The following is a 26481-nucleotide window of genomic DNA, read 5'->3' on the forward strand; positions in this document are numbered from 1 at the left end:
AGAAGCTTTAATGAAGCTCTGGCCACTGCAAAATGCTGCCAGCTGGCTGTGTTTGTGTAGTAGGGTGCATGTATGTTACAGATTACAACATGTGGAGCATGTGATAATTTGGTGTAGCACATATATACATAGCACAATATCACAGTGCATTATCCAAATGTTGTCAAGTAACACTGATGTATGATAGTATTGTACTGTATCTCTTGCAGTATCTAATACCAAGTCCAAGTCAAGTAATTGACTATTTCACTAAACATTGAGTAAAAAAGTAATTAAGGATCTTGGATGATGTTGACAGCAACAACTCATACAGGAATAAAAATATAACAACCTGTGAAGATGGACATCTTTGTGGAAACTTTGTGAATTTTGATGAAAGAGTATATTAGAGAGGGACTCCATGAACTGTTACACATTTCTTGGATTCAGAGGCTGCATTATGCAGAATTATGTTACTGAATTTTAGTGCGATGAACTCTGCTACTAAATTTGAATGTAGTTTTTGAAGCTAAAACAGTGTAAGAAACTTCTCTGTGTGGAAGATTTTCAGTCCATATATCTCTAGTTAATCACTGTATATTAATCAGATCAGAGAAAAGTAGTAGAAGTAGTGAACTTAAACTCGTCTTAAGTAAAAAAAAATGATAAAAAATATATAATTGTACAGAATTACTAAGTATTCAGAAGTAATCCAAACAAGGCAGGCAGTCTGTTTCTAGTCGAAAATCCTTTATTAACTACATAGACTACATGGCTGGAAATATATTAACCTTAGTCCATTTGGCAATCAAATATATATATAAATATATATATATATACACTTTGCATGTAAAAAAATCAGTTTGTTATTCTCTGTGGAATTTCTTAACATTCTCCTACTGGGGATATTGAGTGAAGGTGCTTCAGTCCTTTTCAGTTCTATAATGGGTTCCAAGATGTTTTTTAACATCTGACTTTCATAGCCTCTCACTAGAAAATCATTCTCTAAGTTGTTCAGGTTTCTCAAAAATGGTTCCATCTCTGTGGTAATTCGAGCTAATCTATAGCCTTGGGACTTCCCTACATTATACTTGTTTTTTGTAGGATATAGACTTTTACTGTGGAGTAATAAGTTAACCCTCGTTAGTTTTTTGAATAGATCAGTGGTGATTCTGTTATTGCTGGTATCCTTGGAAATCTGCATATCTAAGAAAGTGGTTGAAGTATAGCTATGGGAAGAGCTAAACTTCAGGAAGGGGGTTAACAAATTCAAAAAGAGCTGCATCCTGACATACACTTTGGATTATCACAGTATCAAAAATGTTACTGAAGAAAACTGGGACATTGTCACAGGAAACCCTTTTCTGATTAACATCTTAGGTGAAGCCCCATCCTTTGTTTATAGGAAAGCCAGGAACATTAGAATTTTTGTTGAATTTAAACCTAGACCATATGAGAGAAACACTAAAAGATGTGAAACTAATTATACATTTTGTATATTTATATAGCAAGGTAATAGTTTTTATTGCCCTTATTTAAAGAAAACCATTAAGACCAGTGCAGGGGGTGAATGTAACACTACAAAAGTAATTTACAGGGCACAGTTCAATGAATGTAATGCATTCTATGTGGGCAAGACTGTAAATAAACTCAAGCGTATGATTTCACGTCATATGTCAGAAATCTGCTCTGGATGTAAAAATAATGCACTAGCCAAACATTTTTCTCTTCATAAAAGGCACACAGGTTTTAAGTTCCAGATCCTGGATTGCATAAACATGATGATCTTGAAGGAGACATCCTGAATATTCTGGAGAAACATGAACTCGTGTGGAAATTAAAGCTGAACTCTTTTAGGAAGCCTGGACTAAACTATTACTGTTCAATTAAAAGTGCACAGGAACTTAAAAAATTGCCACATTGTTTACATGACTAATTTTATTTTATTTTATTTTAGTCTACCAGTTGGTTTTAAATACCATTTTAAATCAGTAGTTGTAACTTAAGTGTATATTTTGTTTCTATCATCATACATTTCTTCTTATTTTTTCTTTTTCTGGTTCTCTTTTTTCCACTTTATTCAAAATGGTGTGTAATAACAATACTAACTAATTATACAATTATATCTATTTTTATAGATAGTTTTTAGGGTTCTTGTACACAGGCTTGAAGAAGTCTAGAAGGATGAAAGCGATCTTTGTTAACAATAAGTTATGAAAATAGAATATGATTTTTTACAATTGATTTTTTACATGCAAAGTGTACATGTATATATTTATATATATTTTTTGATTGCCAAATGGACTAAGGTTGATATATTTCCAGCCATGTAGTCTGTGTACTTGATAAAGGATTTTCGACTGGAAACAGACTCTGTGCCTTGCTTGGATTACTTTCGAATACTTAGTAATTCTGTGCAATTATATATTTTTTATTTATTATTTTTACTTACGACAAGTTTAAGTTTGCTACTTCTACTACTTTTGTCTGATCTGATTAATATACAGTAATTAACTAGAGATATATGGACTGAAAATCTTCCACACAGAGAAGTTTCTTACACTGTTTTGTTTTTGGACCCACTACACTTGTATAGTGGGTTGTTTTGAGACTTCGGGGATACCACAGAGATTACTTTTTTTTTATTTTATGAAGCTAAATACATTAAACAATACATTAAAATGCATACTGTGTTACGTCATAAATGTGCCAGGCAAACACATCTCATTCCTCTATATTATATTGCAAAATTGGCAGTTTAAGGATGTTTGCATTTATCATACAATGTTTTTGCACTTGTTACACTATTATCTGGGCTACATGGATTTGAGCGTGTCGGAAAGCCACACTAAAATTGTTTGAGAGTGGATAAATATTCCTGAAAATCCTTATTTTCATCAGATGTGAATTTCTGTGTCTCAGTCTCCTACAGATCTTCGAGGAACAAAAGTAGTGAATCACAGAAATGATAAATCAGAAGAGTAAAAAACAGTTATTGTGCAGTACACAGTCTATAATATGCCTTTTTGTTTGAACACAGTGGATAATTAGTGCAGCAATATCCAAGGATGCAGGTGACTGCTGATGTAAATGTTATAGGTAGACATTCATGGATTATGCAAACCTGTAAAAAATGGTTCACTGACATGCATGACAGGCAACACCTGATTGCATGGCAGAGCTAGGAAGCAGAACCATAGCTAGCAAATCTAATTGGCAAGCATCTCACTACAGTTTCTTATCACACATAAAGCACTAAAGTACTTCAACCTTGACTGCAAATGCAAAATGGGCATTTAGTTATGATTGTTGGTAATGCACTAAAGACTGACTATTATCTGCTGATCATGTACAATAATACTGCCTTGGACATTGCCTGCAGAGCCCTTTAATATGAACCTATGCAGCTCATATAATCTCACACCAGATAATGAGTTCCTAGCTTCTCTAGACAGACAGTTACCTGATGTCACCACACATGGAGGAAGTATGAGGCTGGAGTCCTGTACAGGCAGTTAGTATATGTGCTAATGCATATAACACTGAACAGCCACAGTAACATGCCTTTGGCATCTATTGCCACATAGGAAGTGTGCACTGTACACTCCAGTTAGCAGCACATGTTTGGTTTAACACTGCTACCACTTTGCCCACAGAAATCTGTGTCAATCCAGCCCAGTAGTCTATATCGGACTGACTACCACTTAGCATGGAAGACATGGCTCAGCATTAGATTCTGGATACTATATGTCCCATGGCCCCTTCACCCAAGGTTGAGCCATCTGTTCTGACAGGAATATGTGGTTATTTCAGTAATAAATAATGCAGAATTTACTGTGTATTATTTTTTGTATTTATAGATTAGAAATGATTCTCTCTTCTCTATTCAAATATATTTTGGGACCACTGAAGTGACAAGCACAAAAGTGATCCTTGAACATGGGTAATGGGTACACTTGTTCAGCACGTTACACTTAAGATATGATGGCACTCCTGAACTGACCTTTGGAGGCCAAGAGATATCATCTACAGTAAAAGTAGTACTTGCATGAAAGAGCAAAACTTCATCCGTTTTTTGAAAAATGTGCTCAGTGATGAGAATAATAACACCATGGAATTACTGCCTATAAAACTACATAGAATATAAGCAGCTTGGATCATATGGCCTTGCCTGCTTAAAGAAATGATGTCAACACCATCACTGGCATATATTGTGATAATCAGGATGCCCTGTTGAGCCCACTTGCAATATTTGCTGCATTTGTTGATGTGTCCAGATAGACACGCGGTTTTGCTGTTCATTGTCTTAGAATAGACACTGTTTTGATTAGAACATTCACTGCTGTTTAATAGCCTGCATCACATGTGAGCATGTCAAATGTAAAGGATTCCCATGTCCATAGTGTGAGCCATATGTATTCAAAGTGCAGTCTACTCCACCTGTCCTAAATTTATGCATGGCACAAAACAGAGCAAACATGTTGCAGACTCTGCAAAAAAAAATGCTAGTATGCTACAGACCCGTCTACCATGACAGGACTGCACAACATACTGCATGTGTTGATATGTTTCTGCTGTGAAGATCACCACACTTGTCTGCCTGAAGCTTGCCTAATGAATAAAATTATCACGTCTGCATTCCCCCGTGCTTAAACTAGCAGTTTAGCAATATGTCCATTTTGGGCTGAAATACATGACAGGAGTACATACCTTATATAGCATATGTTGTTATCAACAAATTCTTAAATATGTGAAAAACCTCAGGTGATTAGTTCCTGAGAAACCTCTGGGAATAAGTCACTGAGAAGTTTCAGGAAATTACCCCTGTGATAATTACTGAACTCGGTGTTTTATCATTTAGTTCAGTTGTTTCCTGCAATGCTTTTCATTGTGTCATTTCCTCCCTCTGTCCAAAATATGGTTGCATTTACTCTCGCTCATGTGTTCTTGGCAGTTGTTAAAAAGAATACAAGAAAAAACAGTCCACTTAAAGCTCACTTAACTGGTTTATATATATATATATATATATATATATATATATATATATATATATATATATATATATGGATTCCATACATTTGGTCGAATTACACTTAGTCAAAAATGATTCCAGGCATTTCACTTCACTGAAAGCTCACTTGACTGAAAGCTCACTTGGTCGAAGTTCATTTGGTCGAAAATGGAATATAGCCCCTGCCCCACTGCAGTGCAACCGTGGAGTGAGAATATTAAATAAGGGGGGGTGTGGGGCACCACATTATGCCAATAGTTTTTACTAAAGATATATATATCGATGCATTTCTAATGGATATACCTTCTTATAATAGTGAATACATTAAAATTATATATATATATATATATATATATATATATATATATATATATATATATATATATATATATACACATAGCATCTCATGCATGTTGTAAGGGTATTTCAGGTGGCAAACCTGATGTCATTTTTCCAGCAGACACAACAATTTATTATATCCAGTCATAACCTGACCTGTGTCATGGTTGTACTTTTGTGAATGCTGATTGCAGGGGTCAGAACAACTGGTCACAGTCAGGCATCAGCACAAACAGCTATGAATACATACACTCCCTATAGATGGTAATGCATGAATAATTGCATGTTGGTTCCTTCAATTTCTGGAGGTCACAGCAACTGTACTGACCATAATGTATCTTGTGATATGTTTATCTTATTTCTCTTTGTCTCTTTCTATCTATACATAGATAGATATAGATACATATCAATATAGATTTTGTTATACACGCTGGCATATGACAGAAGCTGTGTGGTCCTGCACTGTTGTATAGAATATGTTTTATATAGTGATGATATGAAGAGTATATAGCAGTTGGATAAATGGGTGCAATGAATGATGTGTAGGTCATTTAGCTTGTACTCTACATAGGCTTCATCACATCAGTGCCAGCATCCCTGCAGTTGTTCATAGGTGAATATGAGGCTAACTGCCCTGCAGTGCCATTTTAGCCTAGCCAATAACCTGAAATCAGAATCAAACCTTCACTTTGTGTCTGTGAGGTGAAGATTCACTGGACTTACACCTTGTGCCACAGAGAAAGTTCAGCAGGTTATACAATAAGTGCTAATGCTGGAAAGATCTGAAGGCAGTGAGTTCTATCCTGATATCTAGTGTTTGCATTTATGTTCCAGTTCTGATACAAAATTAAATGACTTGAGGTGCTGTTGTACGCCTGGGTTGTCATGTTTTGGATAAGATGTTAAACTAAGGTCCTATCAGCCAGAGCTGGTAGTAGCTCAGGTGAAAATTAAATACTCCATGGACACTAATCAAAATAAAAGCAGCAGGATATTTTATCAAGGCTAACCAACAACAGCCAAGTATTAGATTCCATACTTCTTAACAATAGTTATTAAAACCAGAGCACTAAATTTGAAACATTATCTGTAAACTTTGTAGTTACATAGTTTGCATAATAAACATAATCTCCTTGTACAGATTTGTTTATTTTCCTTTGCTTTGTTGTAAAGTGCTGCCCTACAATGAACAAAACAAGTCCTCCATAATATATATACAGTGTCAGTTAAGAAATGTTCAAGCCCTGGAATACTTTTCCTTCATCAAACCTGATATATTTTCATTGTTTTTGACTGTCAATGCCATTTTTTCAGAAGATTCATGAGTCCATATTGTTTCTACAAAAGCCTGTCCTTAAATAAACCCCTCTTATTTGTATTTGTTGAACACCTGGACCTTCAACAGTAATTATTATATGTCAGCCTGGGTCGACCTCATAACATTGAAATTTCATAATGCTGAATTTCATAACATTGAGACCATAACATTGAAAAATCAAAAAACTGAAAACCCAAAACATTGAAAACTCAGAACACTGAAAGTGTGCTTCATAACATTGAAAACTACATTGCACAAGTGAATAACATCCCCTCCAGCTACACCAACACCTAACAAATACACTTTCTACTATGTTTCTGTGTATAGTGAGGTTAGGAGATTAACTTTTTTTCCACTGTAATGCGATCTTGAAGTTGGTATATTTAATTTACAGGGGTGGGGGGACAGAGTCCCCCACATGGGGGGTACAGGGGGGCTTCACCCCTGCAGAAATGTAGTACAAAGTGTGTTTGTTAGTTAGGTGTCGTTATAGGTGGAGAGGATGTTATTTACATATGCACTGTAGTTTTCAATGTTATGAAGCACAGTTTCAATGTTCTGAGTTTTCAATGTTTTGGGTTTACAGTGTTTTGGGATTTAGATGTTTTGCTCTCAGTGTTATGAAATTCAATGTTATGAAATTTCAGTGTTATGAAGTAGATCCATCAGTCTACAGAACAAATCCTAAAAATTGCTATTTCACAGTTTTCTACTTTTTTTTATCCAGATGGATTTCCCAGTGTTCATCTCATAAAGACTTCCAGCCTGTTTCCCCATAACTTTTCTACAATTGTTATTGCAAGGTAAGGAAAGCACTCACTGAGTATTATAACCAGTAAAATAAAACTAGCACATGTGCACAAAGATACTCTGCTGCTTAAAGAAGTTGAAAAATGAACAAAAGAAGTTGCATTTCTAAAGTATAACCACTTATTAGACTTCTGGAAGATTAATTCATGTCTGATGAATGTAAGGTTGAACATTTATTTTTCCCCCTCTCTCTCCATGTATATATATATATATATATATATATATATATATATATATATATATATATATATATATATATATATATATATATATATACACATACATGTTTTATATAACATGTATACAGGTAAGACTAGGCTAGCTGCCCTTATGGGACATTTTATGCCTAGCCAATTTCCTGGTGAGAATTAAACACTGTATCCATTATATTAATCCCCAACCTCCACATTACATATGTGTATATGGTACAAAGTGTTACATCAAGTTGAGGTCTACTGACTTTTATTTTAAATTTTAAGAACTCATTGAGTCCTGGTATTACTGAACAGTCTGAACTGTAAGTAGTGTTACAGGGATTCTCTGTGCATTTCAGGGTTTTCCATGCTGCATCTCTGTGGTTTGTTCTCACAGTTAGTACATATTAATTAGGGTGGTGCCCCCTGCAAACACATTATTGCTTTGTTAATGTGGGTTGCTTTTAAAGAGTAGTACTGTTTAAGTACAAATGAAGCTGTAGTTTGCAGAAATAGAAGCTAAGTATTGCATTTGAATGGCAAAGTAAAGTGGTATTAAATGCCACTGACAGTAAAAGTTATGTTTTTATACATCTGTCAGTCATTTCATCAGTGTGGCATTTACTACTTTTTTCTTGAAAAAAGTTTTTAGTTGATTTAATCGTGTTAGTGTTTAAGTGTAGTTTTCTAAGGTACTGTGAACTGGAAAGATACTATGTTGAAATGTGTTTACTTGTCTTGGATGTTAATAAGTTGTGCTTGTGGTAAATAGCTGTGTGCAGAGGAAATGGAGTTTGCCTGGCAGACTAATCTGTCACTGCATTTTGCCTGTAAGTTGGTTAAATAAGGAAGAGAAAAGAGACGAGAAGAGAAAGGAATGGATAGGATGGGAGTGGGAGCTGAGTGAAGTAGCAAGGTAGGCAGGGAAGGGGATGGTGGATAAATCAAGTGAAGGCTAAGGTAGAGGAGTTCTCTTTGACATATGAATTGGTACTGATGTTGCTTTTGACTGTGGCTTCCAGTTGAATGTTAATGATGTCTCTTTCTTTTGCAGGCAAAAAGCTGTTTGTCATGTTGGGTCATTTGTTTATTTACTGGGTGGCCAGAAATTCCTGGTGGAGGGAATTTGAGCTTGGATCCGGTACACTGGTAAGTCCAGTGGTGTGAATGTTGAGACATGCATAGGTGTCGGTTATTACTAGTGCTGGAAGAGGTAAGGCAGCAATTTGGTTTCCCAGCTGGGATTGCCGTGCATTTGTGGGGGGTAACAATATGACTGGTATTCCTAAACAGAAACTGCTTACCTGTTTGTTAAAGGATTTATTGCTTGTTGTGCAGAGGATTCCAAGGGCTATTGTTGTGTGGTCGGCCATAATTCCTTGCTTTGTTTAGAGGGATGCTGATAATTTCAAGATGATGGAAGTGTCTAGGAGGTTTCTTAACCATAGGGTAGCTAGGGCAAGTAGTGTAGTAGGCTTTTATGAAATGGAATGCTGGGACTTTGCAGCTAGGGATCTGACCTGGTTCTGTGGTGGTAGAGTTCAACTTAGTCCGATTGGGTTGGATATGATCAATATGCAGATGCCTTTGTTTTCCCATGATTGTTTTGAAGATAGGAGTCAAGTGTTGGGGGGGGGGGGCAGACTATGAGCAGCCTGGTGTGCAGAAGAAGGGCCGCAGTAGTTGTAAAAGATGGGGGTAGACCTTATGTTGATTAAGGAAGGAAGGGAGAATGAGGTGAGTGAGGTAGCAAGGTAGACAAGGAAGGGGAGGGTGGATATATAAGGTCAGGGCTAGGGGAGGGGAGTTCTCTTTGGTACTACAATTGGTGTTGCCCACCCTCCTTTCCTTAACTTAGTGGATGTGAGGTGAAAGAAGAGCCCTAGCAGTTATTGAAAAAGTGTAGCCCCCCCCCCCATTTGTAACTGCCACTGTCATTGTTCCAGATGTGCAGTACTACATTGCTTGGTGGAGATAATGTTGGTTAATGAGCTGTGGAATGCTATTAAAATGTTTATGGTTAGCAGTCTAACACACTTCCAAAATTCTGTAAATAGGTATTAAATGCCAGCTCAGTTATTGTTTCTAAAAGGTATTTCTAGGGGCAGATCACATGATGCACATTGACTGGTAAATATCATACAAGAAGTAACAGACTCCTAATGGACTCCTATTATTGCTGTCTCAATCTCAATGTCAAGAACAAACCAAAGCAATGCGTTGAGTTCCATAATGCCTTTTCATCTTACTATTCTATAGACTTTTGTTCCATCAAAAATGTGATTTTAGGCAATAAGAGATTTTTAAAAGAAACCACATAAAGCACAAGAGAAATGCCAAAATGTATTAACAAGAAGAGTATCCAGTGGAAATTTGTAGACTGAAATGTGACAACAGCAATAGATAGGCAGGGAAATTCATAGGGAATCTTGTTCTTATTGAAGGTTTATTTATAAGGGTTCAGTAATGCATTAAGCTAGTCAAGACAGCAATAAAAGTGCAAGGCACAACAACTATCGTTCTGTGTGCATTGTTTACATGGCTGTAATGTTACACGTGATAATTTCTCAGTTAGCCCACACAGAGGCAGTCTCAATGTATATATGGGCACGTATATGCTATAAAAAGCAATAATCACTCCAATGTTTTGTGTAAAACATTTTCTGAAATGCAGACATTAAAAATAATTGTATTGCACAGACATGGCTTGTGTCTATAAGAAGTAGAAAGCAAAAAGGATGTACATTGCAGCTGTATTTAAATGCTAGTGAACCCACTAAACTTGAATGAATACAGACATGTTAAATGTCTGCTAAAGATGAGATCACCAAATTAAAAGTAGGACAGCTTTATTATTTGTTAATTTAAAAAAGTATAGCATTACTAATTAGTGATATAGTAACCATTTGAAATGGTGAGACCTGCTAGACCAAGTCCCAAAACATGAAAGATGAAGGGTCGAATGATCAGACTTACATATATTAAGTCTGAAATGCCATTTCTCAGAATATTCCCTTCTAGGGACTTCCCTAAATAGGGGAACAAAGTGTCTGACTCAGACTGGGGAGAGGCTGATGGTCATCAGGTACAGGGGCAAACATGACAGAGAAAACACTTCCTGTTAAGGTAGCTCTAAGGACAACAACGCTGCACTCTTTCAAAAAATAGATTTCTCCAAAGGGCTGCTGAGTAACACTGCTAACTTTGATGATCCCATGTGGAATAAAGATCATTCTCTGCTTATTTAAAAGTCTCTATCATATACTCAGTGTTTTATTAATTTTTACATATATTTATACCAATCTTTAGCCACATTTGTACAAACGTTTGAATGCCAAGGATTACAAGGACAGTTAATTGCCATTTCAGCATCATGAGGTCAAACAATTGTTGTCAATGTCAAAGCATAAATCATAGACAAGTGACTCTGTTATAGCCACAAGTAAGTGAATTACAGACATGCTTCAAGCAAACATCAACAAGGAAAGAATCAAGGGAATGAATGGCTGGATAGTTAGCTAAGAGCTTACAGAAACTCAATGCATCCTGCAGTTGGGGCCACACCTGTAAATGTGGTACTTAAACATATATTCTGGAGTAAAACTATTTGACTTGACTGAGTCAAAAGTGATAGCACATACATTTAACACACACACACACACACACACACACACACACACACACACACACACACACACACACACACACACACACACACCTATATATTTATCTATTCATACAAATAGTGAAAGAACAAAAGAATGATAAAGAGAGAATGGATGCATTTAGTTCTTTATACATACTTAGGAAAACTATACAGTTCTATACAACTTGTTGATTTTTTTCCTAACAGAACATAAGCAATGTAGAAATGTAACTTTCAGATTGTAATACAGCTCACTTATTTACTGCATACGTATCTAGGAAATTGTCTAGAGTAAGAAATGAAAGTTCTGCTATTGAAAAAAACATGACTTGGTGTTTTAAAATGAATCCCCTAGGTCCTCAATTGATCCAAGACAAAATTTCGAAAGAATATGTTATCACAGTTTGCAAAAATCATTCCAAAATTCTTGGAAAACAGTCATGTTGTCTATATATGTAGGCAGGGCATTTCAAGATTATTTATAATAACATAGTATTCATTGTTGGTTCCTTTATTCAAGGACATTCATCAATGACATGGGAGTACATTTTCCCCTAACATTTACATTGAGTTAATTTGGCAGAAAGCGCAAGTATGATGAATCTGGAAGTGAGACCAGGAAGAAGGCTTACTGTACGATTCACAAAATTCATTAAGCAACTTTCATACTTTGGTCTGTGGAAAATTCTGTGCTTGTTCTTCTATAAAATATCTGGCCAAATCAGACAGGAAAGAGTATTTTGAAGTAATTTCCTGCTGATGCTGTTAGTCACTGTACTTCCTCTCTCACATAAGTTATTTAAAAGTTTCTTTTGAAAACTTTCTCGCTTATTTCAGTGCCATTTTATGACTTGTTTGCCCTACTCAAAAGCAAGATTATGCAACAGAAACCTGTCCCAAAAAGGAGAAAAATCAAGAAACCACTTAAGTCCTCTTCTCTTCCAAACAGAGAGTGATTAATTTCAATAACATAGCCTGGAACTGTTAATCTAACTTTCACATAAAACATAATTATTTCTTAATGAAGACACGTAGAAGATTTTCTACTAACATTAAAAAATGTAAAAACAGATGTTGTACATAAAATTCAGCCAAGCAGAATGTTTTTATTTAGTATTAACTTTAACAAATATACTCTGGATGCAAGGTTTGTTTTAGTGATAAGAATACTTTATAGCTCCAAGTACAGGTTAACTTGTTTTATTATTGTGTAATGTTGTTTAGCAGCAGGATTGTTGCTGTACTGAAGATTAACATACATTAATAGAATAATTTTCTTCAGAGATGGTAGAATAATTTACTAATATAAGCAGCAATACTTCCGAAGGTACTATTATAAACATTAGTTAATAAAGATAATGAGTGGAAATCCAGGACAGGAATGTTAATTATTTACCCTTTTTTTAATTAAGCACATAGCTTATATATTATTAATGGACTGTTAATGAAATTAAATAGGTTATTGTACTCCAGAGCCATGCTTTAAAATTATGACTGTTAGGATATGTATTACTGTAATAGGCCTACCCTTTGAGAACTTAATGAAGTAAGAGGATCCTGAACACCCAGAGCTGAAGCTTTCCAGAAGACACAAAGTAAAACCTGCGATATGGCAGCAACTATAAAAAATATTGAAATCATTTAACTTGCATACCCCTGAGAAAAGGCAGAGCAAGGGAGAAATTGCAGAAATGCTGAGCTATCTTTAAGGTAATGGCATAATCTATTAGATCAGCAGTGACAGGGGAAATGGTTGTACAGTAATAAAAGGTTACCATGTGAAAACTAAATGTAGACACATAATAGATAGTTGGAAATGCATTCTTCACAGAAAAAATATGTAAGCTTATAATAGCTTTCATTGAAGGGATGCAGTTATTTTTTTATACAATAGGGAGATTTAGTAAAGTATAGGACAAATAAAATGGCAAATTTGAAATGAGTTGTGTATAGCTGTGAATAAACTTGGCGGGCCACGAGGTGTATTAACTCTCACATCTTGTGATTCTTTCTCTAAAAATTAAGACCATATGCTAAGGAATGGAAATTAATCAGTGTATTCATTTTGAAGCAGCAAAATGTGGTACTCATTTAGAACATTTATACCAATAGACACTTCATGTTTCATAGTTCTGTTTTTTTTTTGTTTTTTTTTTGATTGGCACAATATATCCTGAGAAAGGCATACTGAAGACAAATTTACTAAATCTGAGTCCTGCTATTTGTCACTTGTACAGTACCATGGGCACTATAAAGTGTACTTCATAACTGGAGAACACTGACTTATTCATTGACTGAGAATATTATTTATGTTGTAATTATGACCCTAGTTCTAAAAGACAACACATTCTAAAATATGATTTTCACCTTTTTTTCAAAGAGTTGTAATTTCCACTTACTCTGTAATTTTCTGTCTTCCTTTAACATTATCAGATGCAGATTTAAGAAGAAGAGCAGACGCTGACAAAACAACCATGCTAAATACCTCAGTGATACTCTGTGCTGCATATTCATTATTCTCTGTCCATTGCTACGAAGTTGTAAATTTGAATATCTATATAATCTAAACTTGTAATGTAGTTAAAAGAAACAGAAATGCAGGTGTGGTTGTTGCCTTTGAATGTGCATAGTACAGAACCCCACCTTACTGTGTTTAGATGCAATGGAGAGCTTGGTGGAAGTAAAATGTTAAACAACACTGAAATAGTGGATATGTTTCCATTTTACCTGTTAGTACATTTTTATTGAAGAACTGAAAAGGCAACAACTCAGCATAAAAATATTTACATCATGCAACTGACCAGATTGCAGCCATCCAACCTTCTGCTGAGAACTGACTTTGCCTTATTAGCACAAACCCCATTAATTAAACATGGAAATGGTATTCATTCTGTCAGTTTTGTGTTTTGATGCAGCATTTTTATTCTGCCTAACATATGTATAAATCTTTGTGTGTGTAAGTGTGTATGTGCACACTCGTGTGTGTGTGTGTGTGTGTGTGTGTGTGTGTGTGTGTGTGTGTGTGTGTGTGTGTGTGTGTATTCATATATATATATATATATATATATATATATATATATATATATATATATATATATATACATTTATGGATCTAGGACTAATTACCAATGACACAGTTCAACAAAACCGAAGCGGCCAAGCACAGTTTCACAAAAGTGCTTTTTCACTTAAAAAGCAGTTTCGCGAAAGTCTGCTAAAAAAAAAAAAAAAAAAAAAAGATTTAAAAAAAAAGATAATAGTAATCATGTTTATGCAAGCCCTCCATGTGGGGGGCTGTGCCCCCACACCCCCCTACTTTTATAGTCTCACTCTGAGATTGCACTACAGTGGGGAAAAGGGAATGTTCCCTTATCCCCACTGTGCCGCAATCTCAGCAAAAGCCATCTTCTCATGTTTTTTTCTTTTTTTAGCTTACTTTCACGAAAGTGCTTTTTCAGTGAAAAAGCATTTTTGCAAAAGTGTGCTCACCAGTTTTACTTTCGTTGAAATGTGTATGTGATCTAGACCCATATATATATATATATATATATATATATATATATATATATATATATATATATATATACCTCTCTCTCTCTATATATATATATATATATTTATATATATCTATATGGGTCTACTACCTTAGATCGAAATTACACTATTTTGAAATATGATAGTAGTGTCCCACTAACATGAAAGTGTACTTCAACAAAAGTGCACTTTCGCGAAAGTCACTAAGTCGAACGGGACATTTCCTGCACTGTGGTGCGGTAGTGATGGACCTTATGGTTAGGCTTGGGTTAAAGATAGTGGATAGCTAGTAGGGCTATCCACTATCCTTAACCCAAGCCCTAACCCTAACGTCTGTGACTACCACACCACAGTACAGGAAATAGGTCCGTAACTACTGCTCAGTGGAGGAAATACAATTTCCTGCACTGTGGTGTGGTAGTCACGGACCTTAGGGTTAGGGCTTGGGGTAAGGATAGTGGATAGCCCTACTAGCTATCCACTATCCATTACCCAAGCACTAACCCTTTGTTTGTTCTAGTGACTTTTGTGAAAGTGCACTTTCGTTGAAGTGCACTTTCGCGTTAGTGGGAGACTACTATCGTATTTCGAAATAGTGTAATTTCGATCTATGGTAGCAGACCCATATATATATATATATATACACACACACACACACACACACACACACACACACACACACACACACACACACACACACACACACACACACACACACACACACACACACAGAGGTCTGGCTCACATTATTCTCAGTTTATAGGACTGAATGATTAAATAAAGAATGCTGAAACCCAAATCAATAAAAAACACATCTGTTTTGCAAGAGGGTAAACACCCTGCACACCCTGCTAATTAAATATACCAACTTTGATATCACACTACAGTGGAGACATGGCAAATTCCCAGATACTCAGTGTAACACAATGTCAGTTACTCGAGTCCCCTTCCACTTACCTGCAATCAATGTTTTGAAGTTTGATAATTTCAGCTTAGTATTTAGCCATTTAATCTCCTGATCCTTCAATAATGTGAATAAAACTTATATATACATATATATATATATATCACAGATGGGTGTAGTACATTTTATCTACAAAAAATGTCACATTTGATCTAAAACACAAATTATTGAATCACATTTGCTAAAAAAGTATGCACGACTATAGAAAATGATGGTTGATATATTTTTTGATCATATGATCTACAATGCGAATTAACATTGATCATTATGTGTAATAGCCTACGGCTATGTGTCATATGTCTGTCTCTGCAAGTTTGCATTTGTGCAGCTGCAGTGATTCGCTGTGTGTGGAGTTTTCACTTTTCTTTTTGTGACCATTTAGCTAGAATATGTAATTAAAGAGGTGCGTGGGACAAAGTCCCCTGCAGAAAAATAAGTTGCATTCACATTTACTACCATCATTTAACATTACTTGCATTCAGACTGTATTGTTTGCTCTGGGTACCATTGTAAGACATGCAGCACAGTGGGAAAATGAGAAATGTTAAGGAGATTTTCACAGCCTGTTGAATCTCTTTGACTACCACAACCACAAACTGCATAGTCTGTGATGTTAAATACTTTTGAATACCAAATCAACACTTCCATATTGATGAAAGAATCCACAGTTTTGCTTCATAGATTAAACCTTAAGACAATCATTTCTGTGTAGCTGGCACTGAAACACTAACAGAAGGGATCACATATGGCATGATTTAAGTGTTTTATTTTGCTGATTTGCTTATATGATGTATACCATATGTCCATTGCCTGAGGATCTGAAAAACATAAGTTCTATCTGAGAGTTTCTGTTTTCAATTTCTTTACTCCTTATATGTCTTGGCAATTCATTAGTTAAACAATCTTGCTTTTAAAATTACATGAAATTAGTCTGACAAGAATGGCAGCAAACCTGGCCAGAATAAACATTCCTGGGTGAAATGATTGAATGACTTTAAGTACTATTGCATTCTTTCTACATTATTTTCTACTGTAAAATGACAAGCAATCTGCTCATGTTATGCTATGGCGTTATTTAGCTGTGAAAGCATTTCTGCCCCAGTAGTCTCCCATATACATTTCTATAAGTGGTATGTTTACCTGCATCTCTATTCTCCACTGATCACTGATTGCCACGAAATTGACCATATGTGCTGACGTACTGAAAATGTTCACTCCCAAGCCTCCTTTACAGTGCTTCATCAGAAGCAGAGCTCAGCCACGTAGTCACACTTTGCCTACAACACTTACAGCATCATCCACTCAGTCCTTCTACTAACTAGTATCACCTCAGGTGCATATCCACCCTTTAAGGCTGCCAGACCATGCTGTCACACACAGGCACTTGCTTGTCATAGGTGAATCCATAGTTAGAAATATGTACATTCCTCTATCCAGAGTGAACAAGGTCAGAGTAACAGTTAGCTGCCTGTCAGATGCTAGTGTCTGAATGACCTTACATGACCTAGCCTGGGGAATATTAAGACTGAGAGACAAGGATAAATTGTCAAAATATGTGTCTGAGGCTGGGATCTCAGCTAGTCTTCAACAAGACTTGCCTTCACCATGAATGATTCCATAGTACAAACAGATAATAAATGAAGTCAGCAATTAGCTCAGTAACTGGTATTATTCAAGAAAGATGAAGTGTGGGTCACCTTGGAAGGACATGGTTAACATTCTGGCCTGCTTCAGCAGGTATGGCCTGTAATTCTGCCATCAGGGCTTCCACATATTGGCTAAGACATGTTTTACATCTATTGATTTTTTTTAACCAAAGTTTGTCTTCTAGACCTTCCAGCTTAAAAAATTCCAGTCAGACCTTTATCCATTTTGCACTGTAAAATGCAAATACCCAGCCATTAGACCTTCCTGACATTTTTGGCACATGCACAGTATAGTTATAGAAACTTGGTTCTAATGTATTTAACTGAGTCTGACAGCAATCTGTTCCACATCAATGGTCTCCATCTCCATGATCAACTCAGACTACTGCCCATCATGTTTTTCCTAAAAACCCATCTCAAGATGGCATTGTACTCTACTATAATCAGGGATTTCTTTAAAGTAAGCCTACTAACACATTCAAATATTTGAGGAAATGTAAATTCTATACCCTTGGGACACTATAACAAAACCAGTTCTCAGGACACAGACTGTTTTTCACACATAACTAATATATCAAAGTATCATTCCCTATCCATCTTAAGTGTCATGGTAAATTTTCAACAATGCTTTATGATGGAACCCCACGATCAACAATAACAACAATAACACATGAAAACAATATTTTTGAATGTGGAAATAAAATAAAATCACCTTATTCTATAAGAAACCTTAAAAAGGTCAGTTAATAATTCAGGATAAGACAAAAACCTGCAGAGTCAGTTACAAACTAAATATCAGCAACTCCTAGAAATATTGGCATAAAATCTTTGCATGCTGTCTTTAAATATTCTCAGCTTTTCTTCTTATTCTGTAGTTTGAACTGTATGCTCATCTACTAAGACTAAATATGACAAATGTCCTGCTTCTTATTTTCAAAGGGTCCATGGTGCTTGCACTAACAGAGTTGCACCACTTTAGTTTTGTTTTCATTGCAATCTGATCCTGACAGTTTGCTAATATTTGTAAACGTCTGAACTACTGAATTACGAACTTCATCCATCTTTTTCACTGAATAAGAGACAATCATATGAAACATTAAAAAAACACTTTCCCACTTACCTTACATCTCAAAGAGTTGTAACAGAAACATGATTCTTTTAGTTAATGTTTCTATTACAAGATTGATTAGTCCCAGAGACCAGAAGCAGTCTGTCTGACACCCTTATATATTTCTTCTTTCAATACATTAACATTTACAAGAGTGTCTGTCTATCTATCTATCTATCTATCTATCTATCTATCTATCTATCTATCTATATATCTACATCCCTGTATATGTCTGTCTGGATAGATAGATCAATGTCTCTGTGTTGAGATCTAGGGAAAGAGTGAAATCCTTTATTATGACTCTCATATAGCTACTTTCCTTCACTTTATCCCAAGTGCAAAAAATGAAGCACAAACTCAGGCCATCCTTGTTTAGGCCATAACTGTTTACTACCTTCCATCCTTGTGAGTTACTTATACTTCCACCTATCAACCAGTATCTCACTCTAATCACCTTTGCTTGTTCATTGTGTACCAATAAACAATTTCAAAAGAATATTGCCATGTCTTTTTCTAGCCTCTTGATTTGTGATCAATATTCTTTTTTTCAGAAATCATATATCCTTTGACTATGTCCTTTTCTTTGAAATCTATTTTCATTAAAGCAAAGTATTTGGCTGTTCCCCTACTGATTATTTGAAAAGTGTATTTCTTTCATATTAGATGTCAATAACCACCTATGTTTCACATAGGAAATCAAAGCATTTCTTGACTTGTTAACTGAGGTCTTTCATGCTAAGGTAACCGCCCCACTCCCACCCTTTCTGCTTACATATGGCTACTTCAAGTGAGACCCTTTGTAGAGATCTTTGGGCAAGGATAGTAATATCAATGACTATGCCAAGACAAAAACCTTTAGCAGAAGATATTGCTGACAACAAAACATCCTGACAGGTGAGCATCAAGCAAATCCTTAATATTGCTCCATATAAATATCTTAACATTCTAGGCTATTTCAATAAAATAGAATCAGCTTGCAAGTTACTAGCTTTCATGAAACGACTTTTGAACAAGTAAAACTGTTTAAAGGTTAATGGAAATCATTGCATTACATAACTACACAGTATTCCATACATTTCAAATATGTATGTTAAGGAGCATTAGCTTTCATGGATTTGCCCTCTTGGCACTTTTGTCATATAATGAATACACTAATGTATATAGGTTAACTGACTCACATTATGTTTCATAACTGTCTTCAGTGCAGTGTAAATGTATTTATGTAGCATCAGATAGGAATAACTGCCCTATAAATCATATATTATACAAGTACATGTTAGACCTACATTGCACAAACTGGGACTTGTGAATGTCCATTACTAGATAAATATACAAACATATAAGATAACTCAAGTCATATTATATGTTTAACTTTGTCATTGTGTAAAACTAGCGAATTGTCTAAAACTAGTGAATAGTGTAAAAAAAACAACATTTTACAAGTGTATGTATAGTCTAGCAAATAAAGACATTTTGTAGAAGTGGATACATGGCATAGAAAAGTCATTCAAGAGTATTTTGAAAAGTCTGCATAACAATGGAGTCATTGCAGATAATACAACAAGACAGAGATGCAGATCATTGTTTTGAGCAAAGGAAGATGATGAGCATAATTCAATATAGAGAGAGCATTTTCAGTGGACCAGTAGCACTGTATACTACATAATAAAGACAGAAAATAGACATAAAGTTGCAGAAAGTAGCATTCTTGTAGGTTTTTTTAGAAGATGGTGAAGGAGAAAGACTAGAAGTCATTAAATGTCTGAAGAAGGAGGAGATGGAGGAGAAAAGAAGATTCTATAGGTGAATGTAAGAAGGAATGAAGTGAGTGGGAAAGTGGTGGGATCAATTATGGTGAGGGGTGAGAGTATGGAGAAGGGTTGTGAGGAAAGATATGGGAGGGAAGTAGCTAAGGGGTAGGAAGAAGGGTGGAAGTATGGGGTACTTATCTAAGACTAGTGCATGGGCAGAGGCAGACATTCTGCAGATGTGACTTTAGCTTCTGTTTAAAATTTTGAGATGTTTTTCTATTTATAGACACTCAGAGGTATGGTGTTCCACGCTTTGGTGATGTAGTTTGAGAATAGACTGTTTCCAGCTGTATTGTTGGAATCAGTGACATGGGAACCAACGTTTGGGTTGAGAAAAGGGGTCTTTTTGGTTTGTATGTCTGGTTAGACTTGACACAGATGAACAGTTCATTGAGTTATAGATGAGGTCATGAGTAGTCGTAACTTGGAAATAAGATAGTAATAGTCAAACCAGTTTAGCTTTTTGAGTGCTAGAAATTGGTGGGATTTTTGTGGGAGATTTACTACAAACTTTGTTAGTTTGTGATAGCATTGCTCAAGCTTTGACAGCAGAGGGACTTGTAAGGTGGTCAGAATAGGGTTTGAGTAGAGAAGTGTTGGGAGTGGTAGGGTTGAGGCTAAGCGTTTTCTGGTTTGGTCAGTAGGAAATGTTTAACTCTGTCTATTGTCACTAGAGATGCCATGCAGCTTAGTATGTGTGACAATTTTAGTTTTAGTGTTATTTGATGAGAGAATGTCAAAGGACAGTTTCTTGGCTGAGAGGTGACTTGGGGTTAAGAGAATAACTTTGCTTTTTTGGCAGGGTTAAGAAATAGTTGTGAGTCAGTTAGACTTCAGTGTAGGAGAAGGATTCTTGAGTGACTTGTAACAGGTCGTTAAGGTTTTGGTCTCTACATATAAGGGTGGAATTGTCAATGTACTGAATTATTGTAGCTGATTTGGAGGCATCTAAGAAGTTATTAATGGAGATGTTGAATTGAATTGTACCAAGAATGGAATCTTAGGGAATACCTGTGGCAATGGGAAGAAAGGGGAAAGTCTTTGTGCCATGCTATGTCCTGTGATCTGTTAGCAAGACAGCTGTTAAACCATGTGGTGAAAGTTTTATCAAATCCCAGAGCTTTGAGTTTTTGTAGGAGGATGAACATGAGACTATGCTGAAGGCTTTGGAAAGTTCTAGAAAGTGGTCAGATACTAACCATCCTTCATTCCTATGGGTATTTACAGTATTAGTTAAATGTAGAGGAGCTGTAGTTGTGCTGTGATGGCAGCAGAAGTTGTGTTGGGACAGGGGGAGGGAGCTATTTTTGGAAAGGTGTTGGGAGAGCTGTAATTAAACAAAATTTCAAGAATTGTTAGATAGGGGGCAGGATAACAATGGGAGAGTAGTTACTAAGTTCAGTGTTATCTCTTCCTTTATGAAATAGTAGCATATAACATTTTCCATAGTGTTTGGATGTATGCCTCTATGATAGAAAAGTTTATGAGTATGGGAATGGGATAGGCTATAGCCTTTGCAGCAATTTTTAGATTGGGTGGGGAGAGTGTCAGGTGCTAGGGTGGTGGGCTTTAGGTTTTAGAGAATTTTTTTAATGGTTGAGGTGAGAACTGGTTGCAATGAGAAGGGGCAGAGTCACATGTGTTTCTGGGAATGAAAGTGCATGCCAGAGGGGTGTGGCATTTGATTAGGGATGTGACTAAGTTTGTGATGTTTTTAATAAAGATGGTGGCTGTGTTTTCTGTGTTGTTGGGTACTTTAGGTTCTTGTTGGGTTGCATGGCCTGATTTGAGGAATTTGTGAATAGCTGACCACAATGTCTTTGAGTTTAGAAGGGTTTTTAACTGTAGGTTAATGTGGTTATTTTTTATCCATTTTGATTTGCTGTTTAGTGTTATTTTGGAAGTGGGAGAGATTACATACTTCATTAAAGTGGTAACATTTTAGGAACGTGGTTTTCAGCTCTGATAATAAAGGTAGGAAGGTGGTCACTTAAATCATTAGAGAGAATATGTTGTTAGGGGAAGAGGTGAGTATCCAATCAATTATTGAACATTTATTGATGCTGTTATTTAGTGAGTGGGAGAGGTAATCAGTTGGGTGTGGTCCCATAGATTTATGGCATTTTGAAGATAATCGCAATTGGTAGCCAGACAGTCAATACTGAAATCTTTTACAATTATTTATTCTTATCAGATATTAGAGGAGGCTCAGCAGAGAGATTTTTAGTGGTGCTGATGTTATTTCAGGGAGGGATATAAAATCCTGTTCTGGATTGGGATTTATGGGGTTTTAGCTTCATCAGAGCACTAATGATTTCAACAGTATTAAAGGCTGGGATAGGGAGAGGGGAAAGGGTAAGGAGCAGGGTATTTGTACGGAAGATGGTTACATATCCTGCTTTAGATTTTGCCTATCTGCCCTTAGTATATTGCAAATAGGTGATAGTATTTCTTCATGTTTAATAAGGGCTTTAGCCAAGCTTCTGTAATCATTAGTATGTCAGGAGAGTGTTGTGCCATCCATGCATGCAGCTTGGTTATTTTATTGCAAATGCTTCTGATGTTCAGCTGAAAAAATTGCAATGAACATTTTATGGGAGTTGAGGGAGGTGTATTTGATTTTGGGTTAGTGGTGGAGTTGGCAATGGATGGTCCTGTATTAGGGTGTATATCACCAACTAATATTAATTGGATAGGATATTGGATGTAAGTTGAGGGGGTGTGGGCTATAGAGGTGTTTAGTTGGAAGTGTATTTTTGTTTTACAGTTTATAGAAAGTCAATTAATGAAGGAGGTAGGGTAGAGTAATGGACTTATGGAGCATTGACTTATAGCCCTGTTTATGATGATAGACTGAGTAGTTGAAAAAAATGATTGCCTGTGGTGGGAGAATATGGTTTGCATGGATGTGGCTGGGAAGAGAAGTTAAGGGGTTAGGAAAGATAGGAAGAGTTATCAGGACTGGTAGGTGTCGAAAGGCCATGGGTGAATGAGAGTGAGGGCATGCAAGGGTGTGACAAAAGGTTAATTGATAGTTGAGGCAGGAGTTTACATATATGCTAATTAGATGTCTGATGTAACTGGTTAGTTGATTAGATGGGTGTGGCTATTTCAGAAAACAGAGAGTTGATGTGCTTGATATGCATTGATGTCATCTACTTTAATATTTCTGGAGCTTTTCTTCAAAAATATTGTTTTGCAGGTGGACATTCCTGGATGACAAATGAAAATAAAGTTCATGACTGACATCAATATAGCTGAAGTTTTGACACCTGATTATAAGAGTGTATTCCTCTGACAATGAATATAAAGGAGCATGCCACATGGATGTGATGGAATTGTAATGGTTGCCATAGGACAAGGCTGAAGAGACAGTGCTATTAATTCCTTGGACTTGTGCTCTATAACAATTGGTGAAAGACTGCCTATTTGCAAGTACTAACATCTTGGCAGAACATAGAAATGATCTATTGTTGTCTAAGGTTTATGATACTGCTGCAAAAAATGAAGGTTTAAAGAAAATGATTACCTATATCCTGCCTCTTTAGCCAAAACAGGCCATTGTCTGCATGATATGTACAGTAGTATATTGTTACAGAGCGTTACTCCTTACATGTGGTGTATCACATTATTACACATTGTTCAAAACAGACAAATACAAGCTGCAAAAATGAAATCTATGTCTTCTAACTTCCTACAGGGGCTAGGTATCGACAAGCTAACTATAGATTAATTAAGAGCATATATTCAATTAACAATGATAAAAAATGTGCCACGACAGCTGACCTTGCACCCACAGGTTTAGCTGTCAGTGTGCTATGAAAATATTGTCGAAATAACTTTCCAATAATTAGCTCTACATTTCAAATTGCTTTTGACATGCATCACAAATGGCAGGGGTTATTTGCATGGATTCTACAAACCTCAAGAATAATTCATTATTACAAATAATGGTTATAAAAGGTGGCTTGCATTAACAAATTTGAAGTGCTAATTGTCCACAACTTGTGCATTAGTAATTCAAAACTTTCACAAAACAAAATAGCATTGAACATTTCACATACTTTCTTAATCACCCAGTCACGAATGGCTTACAAAACAAAAACAACAAAAAAAAAAAAAACCTTGCACACACATTTAAAATGCAATTAAAGATGTGGGTGAGTCATGATAGTAAGTCATTATAGCTGCTTACATGTTCCATTTTTCTGGGAAAATGTACTTGTTAATCTCAAATTTGGACTGTCTGAATAAAAGAAAAAAAAATGGGATATTCATGGAACTGGGCATTTAAGACCAGAACACTAATTCATAACAATGTGCATTTCTTTTCATTTATATTATTTATAACATTGTCAGCTTGATTTATTTGATGTTTTTCACATACAAATTCAGTTTTATATGCCTACATGTGAAATTGTCGAACCTGCTTTTGTTGACCCTTTAACATGGCACATATATTTGGTCAAGAGGATAGTTTGTCGAATGCTGAAAATGCTGTTTATCAGAACAGAGCATGTAGTAGTCTGTGTGATGTTGCTTTGCATGCAGGCAAATGGGGTTTTCATTTCTAATCCCAAAATGTAAACTTATAAAATTCCAAACAACCTGCTAGCGTCACACTGAAATAACCAAAACAAATAAATGCAGTGTCAAAACACAAGAAAAACATTCCTACATAGATATACTTTTAATATAAGTGAAAAGCTTTTGTCCTATTGTTATATGGACTCCATCAGAACAAACCAATAACGAAACTATCAACATTTAAAAAGCTAAATGGGCATGTGATAATATCATATGGTAAGTGAACAAATAAAAACATATGTTTTCATTTTAAGTTAAAATTCAAATCTTCAAGCACACTACCTAATCATGTGAAGACACATTCCACTGATATGGAATATTAATAATGTAAACTTTTAAGCGTGTATATAGAATCATTTGTATCAAATCAAACCCTTGCCTTGTAGTATATTGTATAGTTGAATTTTTAGCTTATAATGCAAAATGTATTATGTTTGTATTTGTTCACTTTTCACATGACTTTATCATATGACTTTGCTGCTTTTTATATGTTAACAATTTTTGTCATTGGTTTGTTCTGACGAAGTCTGAATAATAATAGGTCAGAAGTGTTTATCTTATATTCACAGTGCCAAAGCTTTCAGATATACTGAGCATTTCTGCATTGGGGTAGAGATGTGTCTGAGTGTTTGCAAGTTCAGGTAAGGGCTAAGCAGTCTCATGATGTGATTAAGTTGTGTTGCTTGTTGTGCATGTGAATGAAAGGTGTATGTGTGTGGTAGATGAGGGTTAGAATAATGGTTATGTTAGGGGTTAGGTTTAGTGTGTGATGCTGTTTGTGGTATGTACTGAGTAGTGGTATTGTTAAGGCAAGTTTTTTATAAGGTACTGTGTAGGTTTGGGTTAGGGAGTGGCAGGGTTAGGGTTACTGTTAGTGTATCTAAGTAAAGTGGGACAGGGGTGCATCAATATCATTAGAGATCAACATTAGCTTACCTGTTGATGTATGAGTCTATTACTCTTCATCTAAGAAACTTTTTCATCTAATCACAAAATATCTAAAAATGTCATCTAATACACATTTATTCTAAAACACAGTCAAATCACGTTACATTTAAAACTTCACATACAGAAAATACTCTTCCAGAAATTGTTTTGCAGGAGTACAAGTCGCAAAGCTCCCCACACCCTCCTCACTTAAATATATTCATACCACAGTCAGACAACATCAGGGAAAAGAGAACTCACATATTGAATCACTGCTGGCATGAAACATATAATTCTCGAGCTGGAGATAGAACATAACAGTGGGTAAAAATGTGGTAAAAGCATTGATCAGCACTAATTTGCATTGTAATTCCTATGACCCAAAACCATACAGCCAGGATTTTCTGTAGTCTTACACATTTTTCTATCAACTGTGATTCAGTCATTTGTGTTTTTAATTAAATGTGTTTTAGATGAATTGTAACATTGTTTTTAAATTAAATGCTTTCCACATCAAATGCATTACACCCATATATCTATATTATTAAATTATAAATAAATCTCAATAATGAATGACAGGAATTATAACAAATAAATCACAGATGTG

General features: G+C 35.6%; 1 protein-coding gene across 3 annotated transcripts in view; it reads right to left on the reverse strand.

Moving 5' to 3' along the window:
• Positions 1-26481, reverse strand: part of LOC122807226 (aminopeptidase Ey-like) — a 1536433-nt gene that overhangs the window by 970422 nt on the left and 539530 nt on the right. The gene's annotated exons all lie outside the window — the stretch shown is intronic.

Source organism: Protopterus annectens, chromosome 7.part0, assembly GCF_019279795.1.
Source record: "Protopterus annectens isolate FY-2018-M chromosome 7.part0, PAN1.0, whole genome shotgun sequence".
NCBI lineage: Eukaryota > Metazoa > Chordata > Ceratodontiformes > Protopteridae > Protopterus > Protopterus annectens.